Source organism: Manis javanica, chromosome 1 (genome assembly GCF_040802235.1).
Source record: "Manis javanica isolate MJ-LG chromosome 1, MJ_LKY, whole genome shotgun sequence".
Taxonomy (NCBI): Eukaryota; Metazoa; Chordata; class Mammalia; order Pholidota; family Manidae; genus Manis; species Manis javanica.
This window is the reverse complement of record NC_133156.1, coordinates 69,501,601-69,525,060: the sequence shown is the minus strand read 5'-3', so window position 1 is coordinate 69,525,060 and position 23,460 is coordinate 69,501,601. Positions and strand designations below refer to the sequence as shown.

The 23,460-nt window shown below is 37.5% G+C and overlaps 1 protein-coding gene and 1 long non-coding RNA gene across 17 annotated transcripts in view; one reads left to right on the top strand and one right to left on the bottom strand.

The window, feature by feature from the left end:
• LOC108407686 (uncharacterized) overlaps positions 1-17,644 on the bottom strand; it is a 28,563-nt gene extending 10,919 nt beyond the window's left edge. For both annotated transcript variants that reach the window (XR_001855786.3, XR_005059571.2), the window contains exons 1-3: positions 4,934-17,644; positions 2,565-2,637; positions 2,411-2,472 (exon numbers count right to left, since the gene is read on the bottom strand). This is a non-coding gene — a long non-coding RNA (uncharacterized lncRNA). The remainder of the gene's footprint in view (positions 1-2,410; positions 2,473-2,564; positions 2,638-4,933) is intronic.
• Positions 1-23,460, top strand: part of PAM (peptidylglycine alpha-amidating monooxygenase) — a 274,509-nt gene that overhangs the window by 100,281 nt on the left and 150,768 nt on the right. The window lies entirely within an intron of this gene.

Sequence of the window (23,460 nt, the reverse complement as noted above, 5' to 3'; positions counted from 1 at the left end):
TAAAAGCTGTTCTGTCATAGCTGTTTGTACTTGAGGTGACTTCAGGAACACCTGGCAGGTATTCAGCACTGTAGATGTGGTTAGGATGTACCGGAGAGAGGATAGAAAGCATTGTCAGGCTGTAGTTAAGCATGGCGGTGTCTCCATAAGTGAAGGCTGTTGACAGGCATTTTGAGTGTGGAAAGAGAAAAAACCCAAGACTCAAAGCATAATGTTAAGGTGATGCTTTGGGGTCTGGTGCAGTGATAACAGCTGCTTGTTGGGAATGTGGTGCCCATGTCTACAGTAGTCATTTCTATGTAAAATAAATGACTAAGGTACAAAGCATATTGTGCCCACATCCCAGACTGTCATCATAGTGATGATAGTGATCATTGAACCTGACAGCTCTCATTCCATCCATTTAGTATTTGGGGACTTGATTTGCCCTGTTATCTAAACTGGCTAGAATCAGAACATTCCCAGCTCCCATTTATTCAAGGGTATGCGTGAAACATTGTGCCCAGAAGTCTTAGATGCCCTTCTTCCAAAGTCAGGCTTTAATTATTCATGCTTTTATCAGGCTTATGCAAGGTGCCATGTTTTCTGAAGTAAGTAAAGCTTGGTGTGGCTTTGTTATGATGGGAAATTAACAAATGAGTATGAGAGCTGGGTAAATGAAGTGTGAAACCGTGTGGTGTTTCACAGTGTGAGCTTCTTTCGTGGTCTCTATTTTTTCATGCCCTAGTTCTCATCTAGTGCACATTTGCTTATGGGTCAACAAGCCCATAGGCTGTAGTAGTTTCTTTAAAACATCAGGCCTGAAGGGTGGAACACTGTGTAACTACACCTCTGGCCAAGTGACAAGGCCCTAATTTCATGGGGTGTTGTGCTGACTTGCTTCTAAAGACGAAGTCGATGCTTTTCCTTTTCCCTCCTCCCTCGGCACAGTCCCTGATGGTGGAGATACAGATGCACTAAACTATCCTTGAGAAGCTTACTTCCTCACACTCTCTTGCCTCTGATCTTGCCCCCGACCTCCCCCACTTCAGCCTCCACATGATGGGTGGAATGCCCTGCAGCACACCTGGGACCCACCAGCTACAGGATGCTGACTAACGAAGCTGGCACGGATCAGGAGGCCTGCTGGGCATGGGCTCTGGCCCTTCTTTCAGCCTCATTGCCCAGCCCTCCCTCTTCAGTATTCCTGGCGCTCTAGCTGTATTTAACCATGTGTAGTTTTTATCCTCAACTTGCTCTCTCCTGCTTCAAGGCTTATCTGTAGGCCATTTCCTCTCTTTTGGATGCTTTTTCACCCCTGGCCACCTTGTGGACACCTGGTGCTTACAGCTATGGCTCCTCGATGAAGCTGCCTGTCTTAGTCAAGGCTGGCTGGTTTCAAGAACAGGAACTCAAATGACCACAAATAAAACTGTTTATATAAATGAAAGAGGAGGCCACTTTGTGGACATTCCCAAATAGAAAGGGAAATACACTAGGATTCGGGGGATAAAACCCCAGTCAGGAACCCAGGTTGCTCCCATGGTATATTCTGGCTTCTGTCACCTACCTGTGCGTGTGCTCTTTTGATTTGCAAAGTGAAGTCCTGGCTTCTCTGCTCTGTTGACACTTCAGCTTGCTCATGGCTTTGCTTTGGCTAAACCCTGACATCAGTTTGGCCCTGATTCCACATAAGTTTTCGATTCAGCTAACATCTCATTTTCCCAGTTTCACATTCTCAGGAAGAGAGATTTGGATCAGCCCAGTGGACTCAAATGGCTCAGTGGCTACAGCCGAGAAGGGGACCTTACGTATCCAGGGCACACCTTTTAGAGCTACTTGGTGCTGTTGCTCTGATACCACCATTCAGAGGGAGATGAACCTTCTTCTCGCTCCCAAGCTCCACTTTCCTGAGCTCCTGAATATCCAGTATTACTTGATCCTTCATTCAAATGTTCTCAGACTTTAGGGTGTAGCACCTCATTTCATATTAAGAAACCCTTTTCCAGATTCTGGGGTTGTTTCCCTCTCAAGGTTTCTTTGCTAAGTGAGAAGAGAAAAGTCACTTTTTGGAATGGTCACACTCTCAGTGATATTATTATAATTTTTTTTTTTTTTGTGAGTGCAGGAAACTCAACTCTTTGTTTACTTGGGAAGAAAAAATTATAATAAAATTTAGAAGAAAATTAGATTTTTTAAAGTCCCTGTGCTGTGAAAATGTATCTACTTGAGTGAGCTAAAGATAGTAAAATTACATTAGGTTAATATCATTCAGCTCCCAAAACTACTTCCTAAGACTATTCCAGTGAGAGTGCTTTAGATGATAAGGGGGAAAATTTTTCCAGAAAAACTTATTTAAGTGGAAATATCCTAAAGAAACTCAACTAAAGCTGACATCAGTCAGAAAATTATGGAGTTTTTAAATACATACCACATTGTACAAATTCTTCCATGATGCCCTATTTTGAGAATTTCTCTTACAGAATACCAGTTCTGTAATAGGGAGAGAAAGAATATGGTGAGGGTTTACTGATCGTTTTTTGAGGGGCCTCGTCCAAATAGGCTGTATGATCCTCCTGACAGACCTCTTGCTCTGTGCTGGGGTTTGCAGGACTCACGGAATGATTTTTCACTGTGGTGTCAGAAGAGAAGGTATACCTGAAGAGAAGAATTGGGTAAATTCTTTTGAGTTACAGAATTATTGAATATGTTCTTTTTCTTTCTCCTCACAGCCTCTCCCCCACCCCCACCCTCCTTCCCACCCTTGACCAGGAGCCACAGAACTTGACTGTGCCTTAGTTTTCCATCTCTTAGTAGAGGATATTGATACTTGTTATGCTTGCATCTTATGATTATTTTGGGAAATCACGTGAATGTATCATATAAACTGTGATGTTTTAGAAAAATGAGACACTGTTAGGGCCTAGTATGTGCAGTGAAGGGAAAAAAAGATGCTTGACACATAGCCCCTGCCCTAAAGCATTAGCAGTTAGCCTGGGAGTCAGGCTCTCCACCTGAACCTTCAGAGTCAAAACATTCAGAGTAGGGCCTGGTCCTATTTTAAGCCTCCTCTCCCCAGATTATTCTTACTGGGAAGGTTTTGGAAATACCGACAGAAGATTGAACCCTAATTTTCTTTATTCATGAAATAGGGGATAAAACAAAAATATCTACCCAGTAGATCATGACAAAGCAGGAATAAGGTACCATTCCTGAAAGTACCACATGGTGCTTAGAACATGATAGGTGCTTAATAAGTGGTAGTTTCCCTTCCTTTCAATGAGATGAAGAGGGAATTGACAGAACCCAATAGGAAGTACAAAGAAAGTGTCCTGGTGGTTCAGAGCCATAGGAAGAAGAGCTTGCCCTTTGGGAAGGAGTGGGAAGGAGTTCCCTCTGCTGGCCTACCACTGTGCAGTGTGAAGTGCCCTGGTCAGTAGGTAGGCTCTGGCATCTCACAGAACTTGGTCCTACAGAACTTAGTTTCAAGTCCTGCCTTCTCCATTTAATAGCTGAGTAACCTGCAACATGTCACTTAACATCATTTGTATGATAAGGATAATAATACAACCTAACTAAAAAGGTTCTGAGGCAATAAAGCACTCATTCATTCATTCAACAAGTATTTTTGAGCACCTACTCTCTGTCAGGCATTGTTCTGGATGCTACAAGTACAGGAGTGAGCAGGGCAGCAGCTGAACACCACTGTAGAGTCTGTTCCCAAGGAAAGGGAGCCATTGTCATGCTGTGACAGTCTGCCGGCCCCATCTAGACCCGAGCAGGTAAGCTTAGGTGAGGACAGCCTTGACCTGGAGAGCAGAGCTTCTCAACCTGGAGAGTTTCAAAAAGCGACACATTCTTTGCCCCTCCCCCAGGGGTTCTGACTGAATAGGTCTGGATTTAAGCATTGATATAGATACATATTTTTAAGCTTCACAGATCCTATAGTCAGAAGATTCTAAGGCCAAGCAAGCTTATGACTTTATTTATACAATCTAATTTTGCTTCAGAAACAGGCTTCCATCTCCCAGTTTGCTTTCAAAAGTGCTTTGAAGTAGCTCAGCAGGTAGACATAGATGAGGTTTTTGATACTACAAGACTGAGGCTAGAGCCTATTGGACTTTTGGGAGCAGTTCCTGTCTTCCTGACTGATCCTCAAGGGAGAATGTTTTTTTAAAGCAAAAGAGGTAGAACTCTTTCATGGTTATTGTCTTCCTTTGTCTTCCCAGAACCCCTATGAGGTAAAAAGGGAAAGAATAGCTTTGGTTGTTCTCTGTAATATTTGTAATTAGATTGAGTGCTGGAAAATTGCTTCTCAGAGCAATCTGGAACACAATACACAGACTTGAATTTGCTTGCTTCAACAGCACATTCAGGAATGTTCCTTTACCATTAGTGAATCTACAGTTAATGGGATAGTCAGGTCTATACTAAATCTAAATGGATTTGAATAATCTACCTCTATATCGCCTCTCAATTAAGATATAGTTTCATCAAAATACAGTCTAATTGTATTATAGGTATTGGGGAATCCCACTGTGATCCTGAATAAATAGCTAAAGCATACATTTTAAGTCTCTAAAGTATTCCTAGAATCCAGTGGAATTAGATAAGCAAAGAAATCAGGGGAAAGTATATGGAAATGCTTTTGCCACAGATTAAGTGTTTCTTGTTTGTTTATGCACCATTAATTAAAGGCATTTATTTTGAAATATCCAGTTACACTGTTATACCTAGGTTAACAAAATTAAATAGAAACTAGCCTTTTTCCATTGAAAGAGGCACTGTATATGCCAAGGTCATAGAGTAGTGGAGGTTTGGTGATATTTTCGTTACAAAAGCTGCCTTGAAATACCACCACCAACAAAAATAAATGCTACTGCATTTTACCACTGTCGTGCTACTTAGAATTAAACATTTAGTTGTTTTCCTAAGGAAGGTAAGTATTAAGTACCTTATTTTACACTTTCACTATTGAGAGTTGTTTGTTCCTGCTTTCGGATTCCTTGGACCTATGACATAGAAACAAAGAAAAAATCACCAACATTTTGGATGTTTTTGGTGCCATTCAATTTTTTTGCTCATCATATTTTTATGCTCTGTTTACTGTTTGAGTCTTAAACATGGTGCCTTACCTAGAAATCTTGAGGCTGTATCATAAATTTCAGAGTGTATAGTTGGAAAATGGCTATCGAATAATGAAACTATAATAAAAAATGAAAAACTACTGAAGGATTGCACAGCACAATGCAGAGAGGTTAAGAGCCAATATAATCTCATTGGCTGGCACAGATGACAGACAGACGGTGACTCTGATGTGTCCAGGGTGCTCAGCAGAATGCGGGCCGTGGCAGCAATGTGTTCTGTCTTTCATGGAAGTAGCCTCGGCGAAAGTGTGCTTTGACCTAGAGCCTCTGCTAGCATACTGCCTTCGTTCACCCCTTAACTGGAGTCCCTGCCAGAAGCCCTAATGCGAATCTCAGCGGCTTCCTGGACCTTTAGAAACTGCCCTAGCTTGCCCTTAGGGACCTCCCCTTCCCTCACTGCCTTGGTGGTCATGATTTTTGACACATGGCATTCAGTATATGCTGCCCTGAGTTATTAGTTTCCTCTTTAATTACATAATTAATGGATGGTTCAATGATAGATTTCTTGTCCCTAGTGCAGAAGGCCTACAAAATGCTTTTCTTTCAAGACATTATGTTAGGAATTGAAAAAGCACCAAACTAATAGATGGAAGACATTTTATCCCTGGTTCTGCTCTGAACGTGGACAAGGAACTTTTAGCAGAGCACTTAACCTACCTTATTTCTTTCCTCAGCTATTTTATAAATGAGGAAATTGAACTACATAATCACCAGGTAATCTACTTTAAAATTGTATTTCTGGGACTTCAAGTTCAATGTGGCAGATTGAGTACATGATTTTTGTCTTCTTTACTTCCCAAATCCCTCTAAAAAGGATGGAAAAGGAATTTTAGAAGTTATAAACCTGCAAAGATAAAGAGAATAGGAGAGATTCCACAGCAAGCAGGATATGAACACATATTTGGAAAGTGGAAACTAGAGGACTAATAACAGATTTAGTATAACTATAGCAGTTGTTGTTTTACTGCCCTCGAGAGGCAAGCCCATACGAGGCAAGCTGAGCAGCCTCAAAAGCCACATGACAGGTTCAAGCTTGGTGGTACCAGGACCACGGAAATTCCGGATGCCATATGGGACTGAAGCTGGGGAATTAGTGTGGGAGTCTGCTCCAGCCACCTCTGCCTGCCGTTCCCAGAACACTTGGCAACATATCCCAACCTTTCAGGAGACAGGCAGATTCTTTTCTAGAGACTCGAAAAGCCCCCATGATTTAGAGAGGTGTCTGACTTGAAAAGAATTTTTAAGAAAAAAAAATGAAAGGGAACTCAGTTGGAACTTCTCAGTTGGAACTCAGTAGAGAGGAATAGAAAATAGAAAATGCTGAATGGGAAAGTTGAGGAAATCTCTAAGAAAGGATGAAAATAAAACAGAGACAATAGAAAGGAAATGGTAGGAATATTTGAGGAGCATTCCAGCAAATCCAACATCCACATGTAGGAGGTATAGAAAAGATAGAGATAATTGGGGAGAAAATTGTCAAAGAAATACGTAATTTTATTTCTTAATAGCGTAATTCATAAATCTTTAGATTAAAATGACCTAGCAAACTGAATGAAAAATGCTTAAGAGAATGAATGAGAAAAGACACATATTAGGATATATCAGTAAAAGTTTCAAACTGGATGCTAAAGAGAAAATTTTTCAAAGCTTCTAATGGGGTGGAGGTTGGGAGATTGAGAGAAAGAACAGATAAATCATGAAAAAATCAGAAAGAGAATGGTGTCTGACTTCACAACAATAGGATTATAAGAAAGAAGGTAGAAGAGGAATATACTTTAAATTCTTAGAGGAGATGATTGTCATCTTGTAAATCTGTATCCAGCCAAACACAATGAAGGGTGTAACTAAAATAAAGATAATCCAAACAAGGTTCAGGAACTATATCATAGTAAAGATAAAAAGGTGTACAAGAAAGTTAACAATCATAGGACAATTACGTGGCTCAGTGGAAAACAATAGTTACATAGCTTTCAATTTAAATATTGATTTTGCTAAAAATTGTGCCAAGTCTATTAGAAAGCTGGTGGAATGGGAAGGTGGGGGGAGGGTGGTATAAGAGACTTAAATCCTCATCTTCCGAAGTGTGAAGTAAATAGATAATAGATAGAACTGTGAGTTGGTTAAATAAGAACATCAACATATTTGGAATAATGAAGGTAAACACCAGAAAAGTGTACTAAAAGAGTGGCAAAAAGTTGGATCTGAGGAGTAGGGCTTGAGGTAGTTGGGCAGAGGACTGCTGTTTTCACTGTGGGATTTTAGTACTATTTGACCTTTAACTATGTGTATATACTACTTTGATTTTTAAAAGTCGATTTGCTGTTTCTAAAATTTTGTATTATTCAAATTTGGTGTGTATAATTTTTCTCAAACTTTACTGTGAAACCCTTTGCATCCCTTGTTCCCATTCATTTGCTTAACATTTATTGAGTATGTCAGTTTTGGAACAAGTAGAATGAAGCTCCTGTCTCCCTGGATTAAAAAAACAAGAAAGAGCTTTTTTCTTTCTTGAGGCCTTAGCAAACAGTACATTGGGTAGGAGTAGGCATGAGTGTGTATTGAAGTTCACACCCATACTTCTCTGTAAATCATATAAACTTCATAACCTACATCCTTCTGAGTAGTTGTGTAGTAGTTAAATTTGCCCACTTGATCTGGTTCTTCTGCCTTAACATTCTCTTTTCATGTAAATATGGGTAATTTCTAAATTCAAGTCGTCTGCCTTCATCAGGGACTTTCTGGGCTCAAGCTGATGGAGCAGGCACTCTGTGAGCATCAACCCACTACTGAGTTGAGGGGTGGAGTTTTTCAGTAGGTCACATAGAAGGAAAAGAGGGGAAAGAGCATGTGGTGAATTACAGCACTATAGCTTTTAAAACTCCAGCTTGTATTGACAGAATTCACCTCTGTTCCCCTTTTATTGCTTAAAGAAAGTCACATTCCCATTCGATGGACAGTATGTGTGACTTCCCTACCTGGAAAGTTACGCTGCAGTGAGGTGTGTCTCTCTTACAGCAGATACAGTGCCCTACAAAATGGGACTTTTGGGAAATTTTGACATAAAGAGTAGAGAAAAAAGAAATATGGGTTAGAAAAAAAAAAGCAGCTGTAACCATTGACTACTATTAGGTCTTGGATTCAGTGAATTGTTTTGGAGGGCAAATATGAGGAGACAGGAAACTCAAGTTAGCAGTTCCATTTTGGTAAAGCAAAAAGCAAACTAATGTACTGATTGAGTAAGTGTGGAGCAGTAGAAGCATAGGATGGAGAGAACCTGAAACTAAGTGTGTGGGGAGAACTCTGCACAGTCATCAGATGTACTCTCCAAAAAGTTTTGAAAATACTATTTTATGTGCATAAAAGTGTGATTGCTTCTCCTTAGAATTTTTCTATAATTGTATTAATGTTGATTGTCTCCTAAGGAGAAAGATTCAGAAGGTTTCAGGAGTGAGTGAAGTACTTAGGTTGTGTGGTGTATGTATTTTGATTATGTATTGAAATATAATTAAACTTAAATATTTTAATGATATCTCATTTGCTGTATCCTTGAAGGATAATTGTAACTCAGTAAGGAATTGCCTGCCTCTCTAGTGTGTTTTGTTTTTACATAACAAAGGCTTCCTTAATGACCTTTTTCTCATCAACAGTGTAATACCATAGTGATTTAAATATCAGAATGAAAAGGAAATTTTAATATAGTTTTATTCTTTTTAAGGTAAATTTATACTGCTTAATCCATTTATTTTTCTGGCTTTAAAATTTCTTTTGTTTAAGATAAAAACTTTGTGTTAAAGATGTTGACCTCTTTGACAGCAGGCAAATTTTTGATATTTTATGAAAAGATAAAGAAACAATTACAAAGTTTCAGGAACAAGAAATAAACTACTTTTTAAACATCTTAAAGCAATTCTGAAGCCTTGAGTACAAGACCAAGACAGCATATGCTAGTGCTGTATTTTTAACAACGGGGAATGAAATTTCACCTTTTTATCTTAACTGACTTAATTGATCAAATAATTTATAGTATATTTTTCTATCGTTTAACTCCACTTATATTTAACAATATCGTTCTTTCATTCCTGTCATTTGACTTATCTTTCTTTAGTCATGGATGAAGATATCATGAAATAAAATGCAAATTCCACCATGCCAAAAGAGCAGTAATAGGGACAGAGCTTTCCTAGGTGGGTATCAGCATGACCAGCCCAGAAGCTGCCTTCCCAGTTGGTATCCATTCCTAAATCAAGGAAGTGGTCATCTGCCAGCCATTATGATAGTGGAAATGACCAGCTGGTCAAGCATGGACCATTAATTTTGAATGTATTGATAGAGACATAAATTTCTCCGAAAATCATGTCACAAGATCAAACAGTCAGCTTCTTTTAAGTACATTCTGATATACCTCAAGGCTGATTATTTTACAGTTTAATTTTGTCTATGGAATTTTAAAAGGTGTGGTGATGACCTTACCATATTTTAAAGTAACAATAAGTGTATGATCATTTTGTAACTACTGTACCTTTATGAACAGTATATACTAAAAAGCTTAAAATCTGATTTTTTTCTATTTGGTTTCTATTTTTACTAAATATTTAAACATATTCTGTTTCAAGAGATAACAGTCTATAGGTGGAATTACTGGAATTACTGGCAGGCAGTATATTGTTTGCTTTATCAATAGAGTTTTGCATATTGTCATGAGTTAGTTGTATTATGATCCAAGTTTTTTAATCTGCATGATTTCATTATTTGAAAGAGAGACTTAATCTTACAATAATAGAAGTTCCTTTTAATGGTAAGTAAAATTTAAAAAAATAAAATTTCATATATGCTAACTTTTAAAATTCCATTTCAAAAGCGCCATCTTCCAGCAAGGTAATTCACATAATCCCTCCATGTAGGAATAAATATTAAATTCAGTGGAATCAAGTAAATAGTAGTAAACTTGATTACTTATATTCAATTTAGTACTTAGTAGTCATATAGCACATTTTCATCTTTAAAATGTTTAGCAACAGTAAGTTGCATTTCTTGTCAATACTTCTATAGGCAAGTATTACTAATAAGAATCTATTTGTCTCATTTAAATCCCAAGTACCTCTATCAGGACTACTATTTTTTATTTATTTGTTTCCTAAAATATCTAATTGCTTTTAGAATATTAATTCATGTTAATTACTCCACTGCTGATTTTTTTGAGCAGTTGCTTCTGCAAGCCTGTCTTTATATATATAGTTTCCTTAAGTGATGTAACACAAACATGAGGCATGACATATAATCTGTCTGTGCTGGTACCCAGTAAATGTTTCCTAATAATCTTGACATACATTGGTAATTCCCTTGAAATATAGATTGTGATTTCTGATTACTGGAGCATGTTTCAAATGATTTAGGTTAAGATTTTAGTTCTCTTTTTGCTGTATGACAGAGTTACTGTTTTTGTTCTTATTTTTTGTGTTAGGAAGAGTGTTTAGATTTGGGTCTGTTAGCCCTTTTTTTTTCCCTGACTCTTCAATGATAATTGTACAGTGTCTGGCATCTGAAGATGTTCTTGTACTCTGAAATTTTACTCAAAGATGAGATAAAAGTAAATTCAGAATGCACAGTACAAAATTAGAAACATAAAAGAAAGATTTAAAATTTATCCATTGATTAAGTTGAACCAGAAAACCAGAAACACTAGTAGAAACTTCTGTCTCTATGGTGCTTCATTTGAATTTTCTCAGATTATTTTGTTTCTCACAATAGCCCTCTGGTAGTGCATTTATCAGTACCCCCTGCTTGCACAGGAGGAAACCAAAGTTTGGAAATGTGAAGTGAATTCTTAAGATGAGACTAAGAGCCAGGATTTCTGAGTTCAAGTGCAAGCCTGCAGTCTCTATCATAAACCAGTGGTTTCTACCTGTTGGCGCAGAATCCCCAGGGGGAGGGAGATTGGAAGTAGAGCCTGGCGTCACTGGCAGGAAGCAGGCATTGTGCGATGTGAAACATGTCTTATGTTTGTTTATGTGTACTATTGATTTTAGTTATATGTGGTATAAAATAGAGATTTATTTAAAAGCATTACTGAATCAGTAATAGTTTATTTAGCCTTTACATAGTTTCTTAATAAACAAATACCAGAAGTACAGCCTTTATCAAGTACAGCTTCATGATTAGTAGCACCCTTCTCTGAAATAAGCCAATGTCAATGTCAAACAAGTTCCTTAACCTCTATGTGCCTCTATTTCTTCAACTGTAAAATGGAGATAATACTGAAGCTCATAGGATGTTGTGAAAATTAAATGATGTAATACACAAAAAGTACTTAAAACACTGCCTGACATATAGCAAATATTCCGTAGTTGTTAAATATTATTTTAATTAGCAGTAGTATCATTATTATAGTGTATATGTCCATAAAATATTGTGGGATTTTCATACTTAAAAAATGGGAACCAATTCTCCATACTCTACTGCCTGTGTGCTTCTTTATTGTGATTTAAAATTGGCTAACACAATTAGGCTATTTCACATTTCCTGTGACTTCAAAACCCAACTTTTCTAGTTATGATATAATTCAAGGTTGGCGCACATATCTTCAGTAATGGAGAAAGAAGTCAAGTATGATCAGCTGTGCACGCTGTGCCTCACGTCCTCGGAGTGATACCAGTGGGACCATCCCTGGTATGTTCTCTCACACCCGAAGGATCATGGGCCTTACCTTTATTCAGTTCTTATTTTCAGTTCCAGGGTATAATGCAAATCACTATGGGAAACCTGGTAAAGAAGATTAGAAATAGGGGAAGAGCAAGCCAATTTGTAAGCACCAACTTAAAATAAACCACTTCTTCCTAAGCTCAAGGGAGTAAGAAACAGTTTAATAGCAATGAAATAAGTTCACCACCTGTTTGTACAGCAGTATCAAAGAGTTCTAGCAGATGTGAGAATGCTTTGATCCTTTTCAGGCAGAAAAAAATTATGAAGCTCTTCATCGATACTTCTTGGGGAGTTTGGGAACACTGATCAAAGAAAACTATTATAATTAAAGACTATAAATTTTTAAAAAATTTTACTTTTTATTGAAGTATCATTGATACAATCTTGTATTGGTTTCAAATATACAAAACGGTGATTCAACAGTTACCCATATTACTAAATCCTCACCCCCTCTAGTGCAGTTACTATCTGTCAACATAGAAAGATGTTACAGAATCATTTGAATATGTTCTCCATGCTGTATTACTATCCCCATAAACAACTTATACTATGATTGAGAATTTTTGTGCCCCTTTATCCTCCTCATCCTCCCCACCTACCACCCCAACCCCTCCCACATGGTAGCCGTTAGTCACTTCTCAGTGTCTATAAGTCTGTTGCTGTTTTGTTCGTTGTGTTTTGCTTTGATTTTATATCCCACAAATAAGTGAAATCATACAGTATTTGTCTTTCTCCACCTTGCTTATTTCACTGAGCGTAATACCCTCTAGGACCCATCCATGTTGTTGCAAATGGTAGGATTTCTTTTTTATGGCTGAGTAATATTCCACTGTGTATATATATCACATCTTCTTTATCCATTCATTGATTGATGGACATTTCGGTAGCTTCCATGTTCTTGGCTATTGTAAATAGCGTGATAACAAACATAGGGAAGCATGTATCTTTTTAAATCAGGGATTTTGTTTTCAGGTAAATTCCTAGAAGTGGAATTACTGTGTCAAATGGTATCTCTATTTTTAGTTTTTTTGAGGAACCTCCATTTTGCTTTCCACAGCAGTTCTACCAATTGACATCCCATCAACAGTGTAGGAAGGTTCCCATTTCTCCACATACTTGTCAACACTTGTTAATTCTTGTCTTTTGGATAGTGGCCATTCTGACTGAAGTGATGTGATATCTCATTGTGGTTTTAACTTGCATTTCCCTGATTATATTCAATGTGGAACATCTTTTCATGTGCCGGTTGGCCATCTTTATTTCTTCTTTGGAGAAATGTCTGTTCTGGCCTTCTGCCCACTTTTTAATTGGATTATTTATTTTTTGGTGTTGAGGCCTATGAGTTCTTTATGTATTTTGATGTTAACACCTTATTGGGTAAATTATTTACAAATATACTCTCCCATACTATAGGTTGCCTTTTTGTTCTGCTGATGGTGTCCTTTGCTGTACAGAAGCTTTTGAATTTGATGTAGTCTCACTTGTTCATTTTTCATTTTGTTTTCCTGGCCCAAGGAGATGTGTCCAGGAAAAAAATTGCTCATACTTATGTTCAGGAGATTTTTGCCTATGTTTTCTTCTTAGAGTTTTAGAGTTTCATGTCTTACATTCAGGTCTTTGATCCATTTTGAGTTCACTTTTGTGTATGGATTTAGGTAGTAATCCAGTTTCATTCTCTTGCATGTAGCTGTACAGTTTCCCTAACACCAGTTACTGAAGAGACTGTCTTTTCCCCATGGCATATGCATGGCTCCTTTATCCTGTATTAATTGACCATATATGCTTGGGTTTATATCTGGGCTTTCTATTCTGTTCCACTGGTCTATGGATCTGTTCTTCTGCCAGTACCATACTGTTTTGATTACTATAGCTCTGTGGTATAGCTGAAAGTCAGGAAGTGTAATACTCCCAGCTTTATTCATCTTTCTCAAGATGGCTTTGGCTATTCAGAGGCTTTTGTAATTTCATATGAATTTTAAACTAAAGAAAGCAAATAACAGAAATCTATCCCATGCTCATGGATAGGAAGAATTAATATCATCAAAATGACTATTCTGCCCAAAGCAATTTACAGATTCAGTACAATCCCTGTCAAAATACCAATAGCATTTTTCAGTGAACTAGAAGAAATAGTTCTATGGACTGTACATTAAAATACCTGAATATAAGTTACTTCAATATATTATAACTTCTTTTGATGCTAAATTGCTTATTTAAAAATTCAAATGGTCTTCTTATGATTAAGCTAAATATTATTGTAACTTCTGTACCTCAAAATAATACACATTAAAATGTTTTTAAGCAACTGTGTTTCTTTTGTTAATGGTTTTCAGATAATGTGGTTGAGATGGATGAAGGGGAATGTGTAGTGTATTTTTATAGAATCTCTTTAGGTTACTGTAAACTCAATTGAGCAGAATTATATAAATGAGAGAATGTTTTGACATTCTTTTATGATCTTTAAGAAGAATTCCCATAAGTTTTTCAATTATATAATAACATTAAATAAATTCCATTTTCAGTATTATAATTATATAGTTGAAAGGCTTAAAGAAAAGGATAGAAAAACTCTTGTGATAGAAAGGGGCATGTTATGGACTTTATATTGTAAGATTTGAATATTTGAAATGGAAAAACATAATTATTTGAAAATTTGATTCAGCTTTGGGAGAGAATGCTTCTGTGTGAGTAGCACAAGATAAAGTTCAATGTTATTTTCTAGTGAATATCTAGACATTTCCTGTAGATTTTTTACTTGTCAAGAAAAGGAAAGCTTATTTTGTAACTGCATGTTCTGGATCTGAGCCAGGTTTCACATGTAGTTAATAGCTCCTGCCTCTGAAGTCATCAGGAGGCATTTAGCAAAACGTGTATTAAAGTGCTTCAAGAATAATAATGCCTAAGAATGTAGAATCACAAACAAGAAAAAAAATCCCTACAAAAGAGGACATCTCATTTAAAAATGTGTTAATAACTGCAAAAAAGAAAAAAGAAAGTCTGATCCCTACCTTCAGACCACATTCCTCTAAGCCCAGTGATTGGCACTAAATATTTGCACTTAAGTGTGGTACCCTCCCACCTTCCACTATATACCTTTTCTTAAAAACAGAAGAAAATAATAATGCAAAGACCCATAGAGAAAGCCTCCCAAAAGTAACGTGGAAGATCTTGCAATACCAAAATCAGTAGGTCATTCAGTGATTCACACTTTATTGAAAGAAAAAAACCAAACATTTGAAATTTAGTCATGTTTTGGCTATTAGTTTCAAAGTAGTTCTTCAAAACTTCATTGAATAGGATGAAGAGAGTTTATAGTTTTTCAAGCAACATATTATGGAGATAGCCTGCTAATTCAGGCCCTCATCTCTGACTTGCTCCACAAGGTAGGACAGAAACCACTGAGGGCTTTCCACCTTGATAAATGACCACAGGACAAGGCTGAAGGCCTACTTCCCCAACTCATTGAGAATGTTTGCAGTAAAAAGGGAGTGATAGCTGCAGAAGTGCTGTGTGCTCCTCTTCTGAAACTAAATTCTGTGTGATATTCTGAGCTTGTAAATGAGTCAGATACCTAGTGAGCAAATGAGTAGCATACAAAGGAGCCGGTCCCCTCTCTGACATCCTCAGTAATGGTTAATGCTTTCTTGTGTAGTGCATTAGTCTCTTGAGATCTTACCAGTACAGTCCTGAGAACTGAAAGATGTGTGCTGATTGGAACACAGGGGTCTGTTTTATCTTACATTAAAATATGCTAGCACTGAATTTAGATACACATGTTATGAAGTAACATTTGTATTAGTCAAAGATGAGAAATTTAATTAAGAATAATGTCTCTTGTTTTTTCCCCCTGGAAGTATTTACAGGATTGAGCTCTTTGATGACTAATGGACATATTTAAAGGGCATCTGGTACTGATCATGGAAACCTAAAAGATAAAATAAAATTTGTTACTGTTGGCAGTTCTTTTTGCAGTAGAATCATATGCTGAATGGTACCCCTGAGGTTTTTTAACATATATAGTCCAATAAGTACCCAGCCAATTTTGACTTGCAAGTGGATGCTCCAAATTGGCTACATCTGAGAAGGGATGAGTCCCAAACAAATACGTGTGCAGAAAATGCCTTTCAGTTTGGTGTGCCTTGCTAAACAAAAGAAAAAAGAGAAAAAGAAAGAAAAACAGCAACTTAGTATATCTAAGTGTGTCAAACTCTATGCTATATATAGTGTGAAGTTTACCTTCTTACACACTAAGAAGTTTGTACTTCTGGAGTTAAACCATAAATGAGTTTATGGTGCAGTTAGAAATGTTAATGAGAAAAGCTGGCCAAGTGTAAAAAAAACAAAAAAACAAATGAACAGACAGAAAATAACCAGTGGTCCTCAGTGCTAAGTGGCAGTTAAAACAACTATTCTTGGCCTGGGGACCTGGGAGTGAATAGGGAGGAGTGGGGACTGTGGCAATCTGGTGATCTGTAGATTGCTGGTCCTATATAAAAAGACTAGTAGGCCAAGCTAATTGTTGCCATATGGAAATGTGGGTCCAGTGATGCCAGATTTTACAACTCTTAAAGAGACACTTTTTATATGAAATCTTTCTGTTTTGAAATGTTCATTCACAATACAAATTCAGGGGAGAAGTTGGAAAAAAATTGATGCAAGTTGAATAAAACCTATTTTGGGGCCAGATATGGACCTTAGTCATAGATCTTCTGTTTTTTCTGAGTTAGCTAAATGAGGAACTTAGGTTGCAGAGGAAATGTTAATCTAATATGTGAATGAAAGAAAGACTAGGTTAATTTATAGCTGAGTAGTTAAGGGCTTCAACTGTGGTGTCAGAGTGCTTGTGTTTATATCCTGGCTAGGTACTGTGGCCAAGCTACCAATTATCTAGAACTGTGATCCTTAACCACTTGAAGAAAATGGCTACAATAATGGTACAAAGTTGCTATTAAGATTCAGATGAGTTAATCTATATACAATACTCATTAGCACAATGCCTGGCACATAGTAATTGTGTGATAAACATTGGCTATTGTTATTTTATAATAAAATGATATTTAGAGGATTTGCCTTTTGTATGTTGAAGAGTATGAAGAGGATAGATTCTGAAGTCTGCAAGTCAGGATTTGAATCTTTGCTCCACTTCTGTGTAACCAGAAAAAGTTAGTTAATTTTCTAAGCCTTAGATCCCTCATATATATAATGGGACTATTAACCTGTACTACAAATAAGAATTCAGTAAGATAATATGCAGAAAGTCAACACCTGATGTATAAAGCAATAAATGTTACCTGCTGTTATGACCATTTTCCCATTCTTTTAATTTTCCATATTTGCCAGCACTTTTTTTTTTTTTTTTTTCTCGAAGTTTTATTTATTTATTAATTTTTTTTTTTGAGAGGGCATCTCTCATATTTATTGATCAAATGGTTGTTAACAACAATAAAATTCAGTATAGGGGGGTCAATGCTCAATGTACAATCATTAATCCATCTCAAGCCTAATTCTCGTCAGTCTCCAATCTTCTGAAGCATAACGAACAAGTTCTTACATGGTGAACGAATTCTTACAGAGTGAATAAATTCTTACATGGTGAACAGTACAAGGGCATTCATCACAGAAACTTTCGGTTTTGATCATGCAATATGACCTATAAACCATCAGGTCAAATATGAATATTCATTTGATTTTTGTACTTGATTTATATGTTGATCCCACATTTCTCCTATTATTATTATTATTTTTATTTTTAATAAAATGCTGAAGTGGTAGGTAGATGCAAGATAAAGGTAGAAAACATAGTTTAGTGCTGTAAGAAGGCAAATGTAGATGATCAGATGATCAGGTGTGTGCCTATGGACTAAGTATTAATCCAGGCTAGACAAGGGCAGCAAGACATCCATGGATGCAGAAGATTTCTCTCAAAGCAGGGGGGGTGAGGTTCTGAGCCTCACCTCTGTTGATCCCCAAATTCTCACCTGATGGCCCCCCTGCGACTGTGCCTGTCTTAGGTTGTTCCTCCCTTGAGGAATCTTACCCGTCTCTGGCTAACCAGTCATCTTCCGGGGCCATACAGGGAAATGTAAAGTTGGTAAGTGAGAGAGAAGCCATATTGTTTGCAAAGGTTAGCTTTTTACTTCTTTGCAGATTTATGCCCTGTGGCTTCTATGCCCAGCACTTGTCTCGAGGTATCTTTACCACCTGGAGGAATTATGATACTCGGTAAATTCGATATGAGGCACGAATTCTATTTAAGATTTGTAATTAGGAAGGAAGAAGAAAAGCTATAGATGTAGCATATGAAGGAAACTTGGGAGGATTGATTATTTCTTTGACATATCTTCTTGTATAGTACCTTAAGTATGTATAGGTTTTAAACTACTAACTAATTTGCACACACATATTAACATAATAGGAATACGGTGATATAAACAAAGCAAATCTATAATTACCAGCCATCTCCAGTGAAGCCAAGAAAACCATTTAGGCACCCTAGGCATTTGTGAAAATTTATCTATGATATGATGGATATTTTCCAACTGTACTTGAACCATCAGACAAATTAAAGCAGCCCATTTCTGGGATCTGTTCACATCCCATATGTTCTTTTAACCATAGATAGTCTATAGTCATGAGATTTTGGGGTGCTACAACTTGCACCCCTCCCAACTCCTGGTTGAGTTCCAACAGTACAGATCCGGTCAAATTCGTTGTCTCACTGTATGCACATGCCAGCCTAGACATCTCCCTCCTCCTTCTTATGGCAAGTCCAGGAGACGGTGGGCTGGATGCAGCCACAACAGCAGCATCGTCCGGATCCCTGTGGAGGCTTTTTGATGATCATCCCCCGGCACGAGTCCTCCAGAGAGTGCTGATGCCGGAAGCTCCTCCTCATATCGTATCTTAGTTCATTTTCTGGGTATCCAAGCTAGGCCTTGATCTTCTGCGTAGAAACAAACAGACCCTTTGCCCACACTTTGACATGCCCTCTATACCACTGTGCAGAACTCATTGGAGGTCAGCACACAGGAACTGCTTTTTTTTTTTTTTTTTTTTAATTAAGAGAAAGGAATATTATCAGAAAAGAGTACCTCCATAGCTGATCATCTGACACCCTTTAAGTGATCAACATTAAGGATATTTAAAGCATGCGTTGATCTTTGATTTACCAATAGTTTTATCCTGTTAAGGAGTAATCCCCCTTTTCTTTCTTTCTTTCTTTTTTTTTTTAAAAATTTTTAATCTACACTTACCTGAAGAATACTATGTTTACTATGCTCTCCCCTATATCAGGTCCCCCCTAACAACCACATTACGGTTACTGTCCATCAGCTTAGCAAAATGTGGTAGAGTCACTACTTGTCCTCTCTGTGTTGTGCAGCCCACCCTCCCCTTTCTCCCTCCCCCCCATGCATGCTAATCTTAATACTCCCCTTCTTCTTCCCCCCCCTTATCCCTCCCTGCCCACCCATCCTCCCCAGTTCCTTTCCCTTTGGTACCTGTTAGTCCATTTTTTGGGTTCTGTAATTCTGCTGCTGTTTTGTTCCTTCAGTTTTTCCTTTGTTCCTATACTCCTCAGATGAGTGAAATCATTTGGTATTTCTCTTTCTCCGCTTGGCTTATTTCACTGAGCATAATACTCTCCAGCTCCATCCATGTTGCTGCAAATGGTTGGATTTTTCCACTTCTTATGGCTGAGTAGTATTCCATTGTGTATATGTACCACATCTTCTTTATCCATTCATCTACAGATGGACATTTAGGTTGCTTCCAATTCTTGGCTATTGTAAATAGTGCTGCGATAAACATAGGAGTGCATCTGTCTTTCTCAAACTTGATTGCTGCGTTCTTAGGGTAAATTCCTAGGAGTGGAATTCCTGGGTCAAATGGTAGGTCTGTTTTGAGCATTTTGATGCACCTCCATACTGCTTTCCACAATGGTTGAACTAATTTACATTCCCACCAGCAGTGTAGGAGGGTTCCCCTTTCTCCACAGCCTCGCCAACATTTGTTGTTGTTTGTCTTTTGGATGGCAGCTATCCTTACTGGTGTGAGGTGATACCTCATTGTAGTTTTAATTTGCATTTCTCTGATAATTAGCGATGTGGAGCATCTTTTCATGTGTCTCTTGGCCATCTGTATTTCTTTTTTGGAGAACTGTCTGTTCAGTTCCTCTGCCCATTTTTTAATTGGGTTATTTGTTTTTTGTTTGTTGAGGCGTGTGAGCTCTTTATATATTCTGGACGTCAAGCCTTTATCAGATCTGTCATTTTCAAATATATTCTCCCATACTGTAGGGTTCCTTTTTGTTCTATTGATGGTGTCTTTCGCTGTACAGAAGCTTTTCAGCTTAATGTAGTCCCACTTGCTCATTTTTGCTGTTGTTTTCCTTGCCCGGGGAGATATGTTCAAGAAGAGATCACTCATGTTTATGTCTAAGAGGTTTTTGCCTATGTTTTTTTCCAAGAGTTTAATGGTTTCGTGACTTACATTCAGGTCTTTGATCCATTTTGAGTTTACCTTTGTATATGGGGTTAGACAATGGTCCAGTTTCATTCTCCTACATGTAGCTGTCCAGTTTTGCCAGCACCATCTGTTGAAGAGACTGTCATTTTGCCATTGTATGTCCATGGCTCCTTTATCAAATATTAATTGACCATATATGTTTGGGTTAATTTCTGGGGTCTCTAATCTGTTCCACTGGTCTGTGGCTCTGTTCTTGTGCCAGTACCAAATTGTCTTGATTACTATGGCTTTGTAGTAGAGCTTGAAGTTGGGGAGTGAGATCCCCCCTACTTTATTCTTCTTTTTCAGGATTGCTTTGGCTATTCGGGGTCTTTGGTGTTTCCATATGAATTTTTGAATTATTTGTTCCAATTCATTGAAGAATGTTGCTGGTAATTTGAGAGGGATTGCATCAAATTTGTATATTGCTTTCGGCAGGATGGCCATTTTGACGATATTAATTCTTCCTAGCCATGAGCATGGGATGAGTTTCCATTTATTAGTGTCCCCTTTAATTTCTCTTAAGAGTGACTTGTAGTTTTCAGAGTATAAGTCTTTCACTTCCTTGGTTAGGTTTATTCCTAGGTATTTTATTCTTTTTGATGCAATGGTGAATGGAATTGTTTTCCTGATTTCTCTTTCTATTGATTCGTTGTTAGTGTATAGGAAAGCTACAGATTTCTGTGTGTTGATTTTGTATCCTGCAACTTTGCTGTATTCCGATATCAGTTCTAGTAGTTTTGGAGTGGAGTCTTTAGGGTTTTTTATGTACAGTATCATATCATCTGCAAATAGTGACAGTTTAACTTCTTCTTTACCAATCTGGATTCCTTGTATTTCTTTGTTTTGTCTGATTGCCGTGGCTAGGACCTCCAGTACTATGTTAAATAACAGTGGGGAGAGTGGGCATCCCTTTCTGGTTCCCGATCTCAGTGGAAATGCTTTCAGCTTCTCGCTGTTCAGTATAATGCTGGCTGTGGGTTTATCATATATGGCCTTTATTATGTTGAGGTACTTGCCCTCTATTCCCATTTTGCTGAGAGTTTTCATCATGAATGGATGTTGAATTTTGTCAAATGCTTGTTCAGCATCTATGGAGATGATCATGTGGTTTTTGTCTTTCTTTTTGTTGATGTGGTGGATGATGTTGATGGATTTTCGAATGTTGTACCATCCTTGCATCCCTGGGATGAACCCCACTTGGTCATGGTGTATGATCCTTTTGATATACTGTTGAATTCTGTTTGCTAATATTTTATTGAGTATTTTTGCATCTACGTTCATCAGGGATATTGGTCTGTAATTTTCTTTTTTGGTGGGGTCTTTTCCTGGTTTTGGTATTAGGGTGATGTTGGCTTCATAGAATGAGTTTGGGAGTATTCCCTCTTCTTCTATTTTGTGGAACACTTTAAGGAGAATGGGTATTATGTCTTCTCTGTGTGTCTGATAAAATTCCGAGGTAAATCCGTCCGGCCCCGGGGTTTTGTTCTTGGGTAGTTTTTTGATTACTGTTTCAATTTCTTTGCTTGTAATTGGTTTGTTTAACTTTTGTGTTTCTTCCTTGGTCAGTCTTGGGAGGTTGTATTTTTCTAGGAAGTTGTCCATTTCTTCTAGGTTTTCCAGCTTGTTGGCATATAGGTTTTCATAGTAGTCTTTAATAATTCTTTGTATTTCTGTGGAGTCTGTCGTGATTTTTCCATTCTCATTTCTGATTATGTTGATTTGTGTTGACTCTCTTTTTCTCTTAATAAGTTGGGCTAGAGGCTTATCTATTTTGTTTATTTTCTCAAAGAACCAGCTCTTGGTTTCGTTGATTTTTGCTATTGTTTTATTCTTCTCAATTTTGTTTATTTCTTCTCTGATCTTTATTATATCCCTCCTTCTGCTGACTTTAGGCCTCATTTGTTCTTCTTTTTCCAGTTTTAATAGTTGTGATGTTAGACTATTCATTTGGGATTGTTCTTCCTTCTTCAAGTGTGCCTGGATTGCTATATACTTTCCTCTTAAGACTGCTTTCGCTGCATCCCACAGAAGTTGGGGCTTAGTGTTGTTGTTGTCATTTGTTTCTATATATTCCTTGATCTCTATTTTGATTTGTTCATTGATCCATTGATTATTTAGTAGCATGTTGTTAAGCCTCCATGTGTTTGTGAGCCTTTTTGTTTTCTTTGTAGAATTTATTTCTACTTTCATACCTTTGTGGTCTGAAAAATTGGTTGGTAGAATTTCAGTATTGTGGAATTTACTGAGGCTCTTTTTGTGAGCTAGTATGTGGTCTATTCTGGAGAATGTTCCATGTGCACTTGAGAAGAATGTATATCCTGTTGCTTTTGGATGTAAAGTTCTATAGATGTCTATTAGGTCCATCTGTTCTAGTGTGTTGTTCAGTGCCTGTGTGTCTTTACTTATTTTCTGCCCGGTGGATCTATCCTTTGGGGTGAGTGGTGTGTTGAAGTCTCCTACAATGAATGCATTGCAGTCTATTTCCCTCTTTAGTTCTGTTAGTATTTGCTTCACATATGCTGGTGCTCCTGTATTGGGTGCATATATATTTAGAATGGTTATATCCTCTTGTTGGACTGAGCCCTTTATCATTATGTAGTGGCCTTCTTTATCTCTTGTTACTTTCTTTGTTTTGAAGTCTATTTTGTCTGATATTAGTACTGCAACCCCTGCTTTCTTCTCACTGTTGTTTGCCTGAAATATGTTTTTCCATCCCTTGACTTTTAGTCTATGCTTATCTTTGGGTTTAAGGTGAGTTTCTTGTAAGCAGCATATAGATGGGTCTTGCTTTTTTATCCATTCTATTACTCTATGTCTTTTGATTGGTGCATTAAGTCCATTTACATTTAGGGTGACTATTGAGAGATAAGTACTTATTGCCATTGCAGGCTTTAGATTCGTGGTTACCAAAGGTTCCAGGTTAGCTTCTTTAGTATCTTACTGCCTAACTTAGCTCGCTTATTGAGCTGTTATATACACTGTCTCGAGAGTCTTTTCTTCTCTCCCTTCTTATTCCTCCTCCTCCATTCTTCATATGTTGTGTGTTTTGTTCTGTGCTCTTTTTAGGGGTGCTCCCATCTAGAGCAGTCCCTGTAGGATGCCCTGTAGAGGTGGTTTGTGGGAAGCA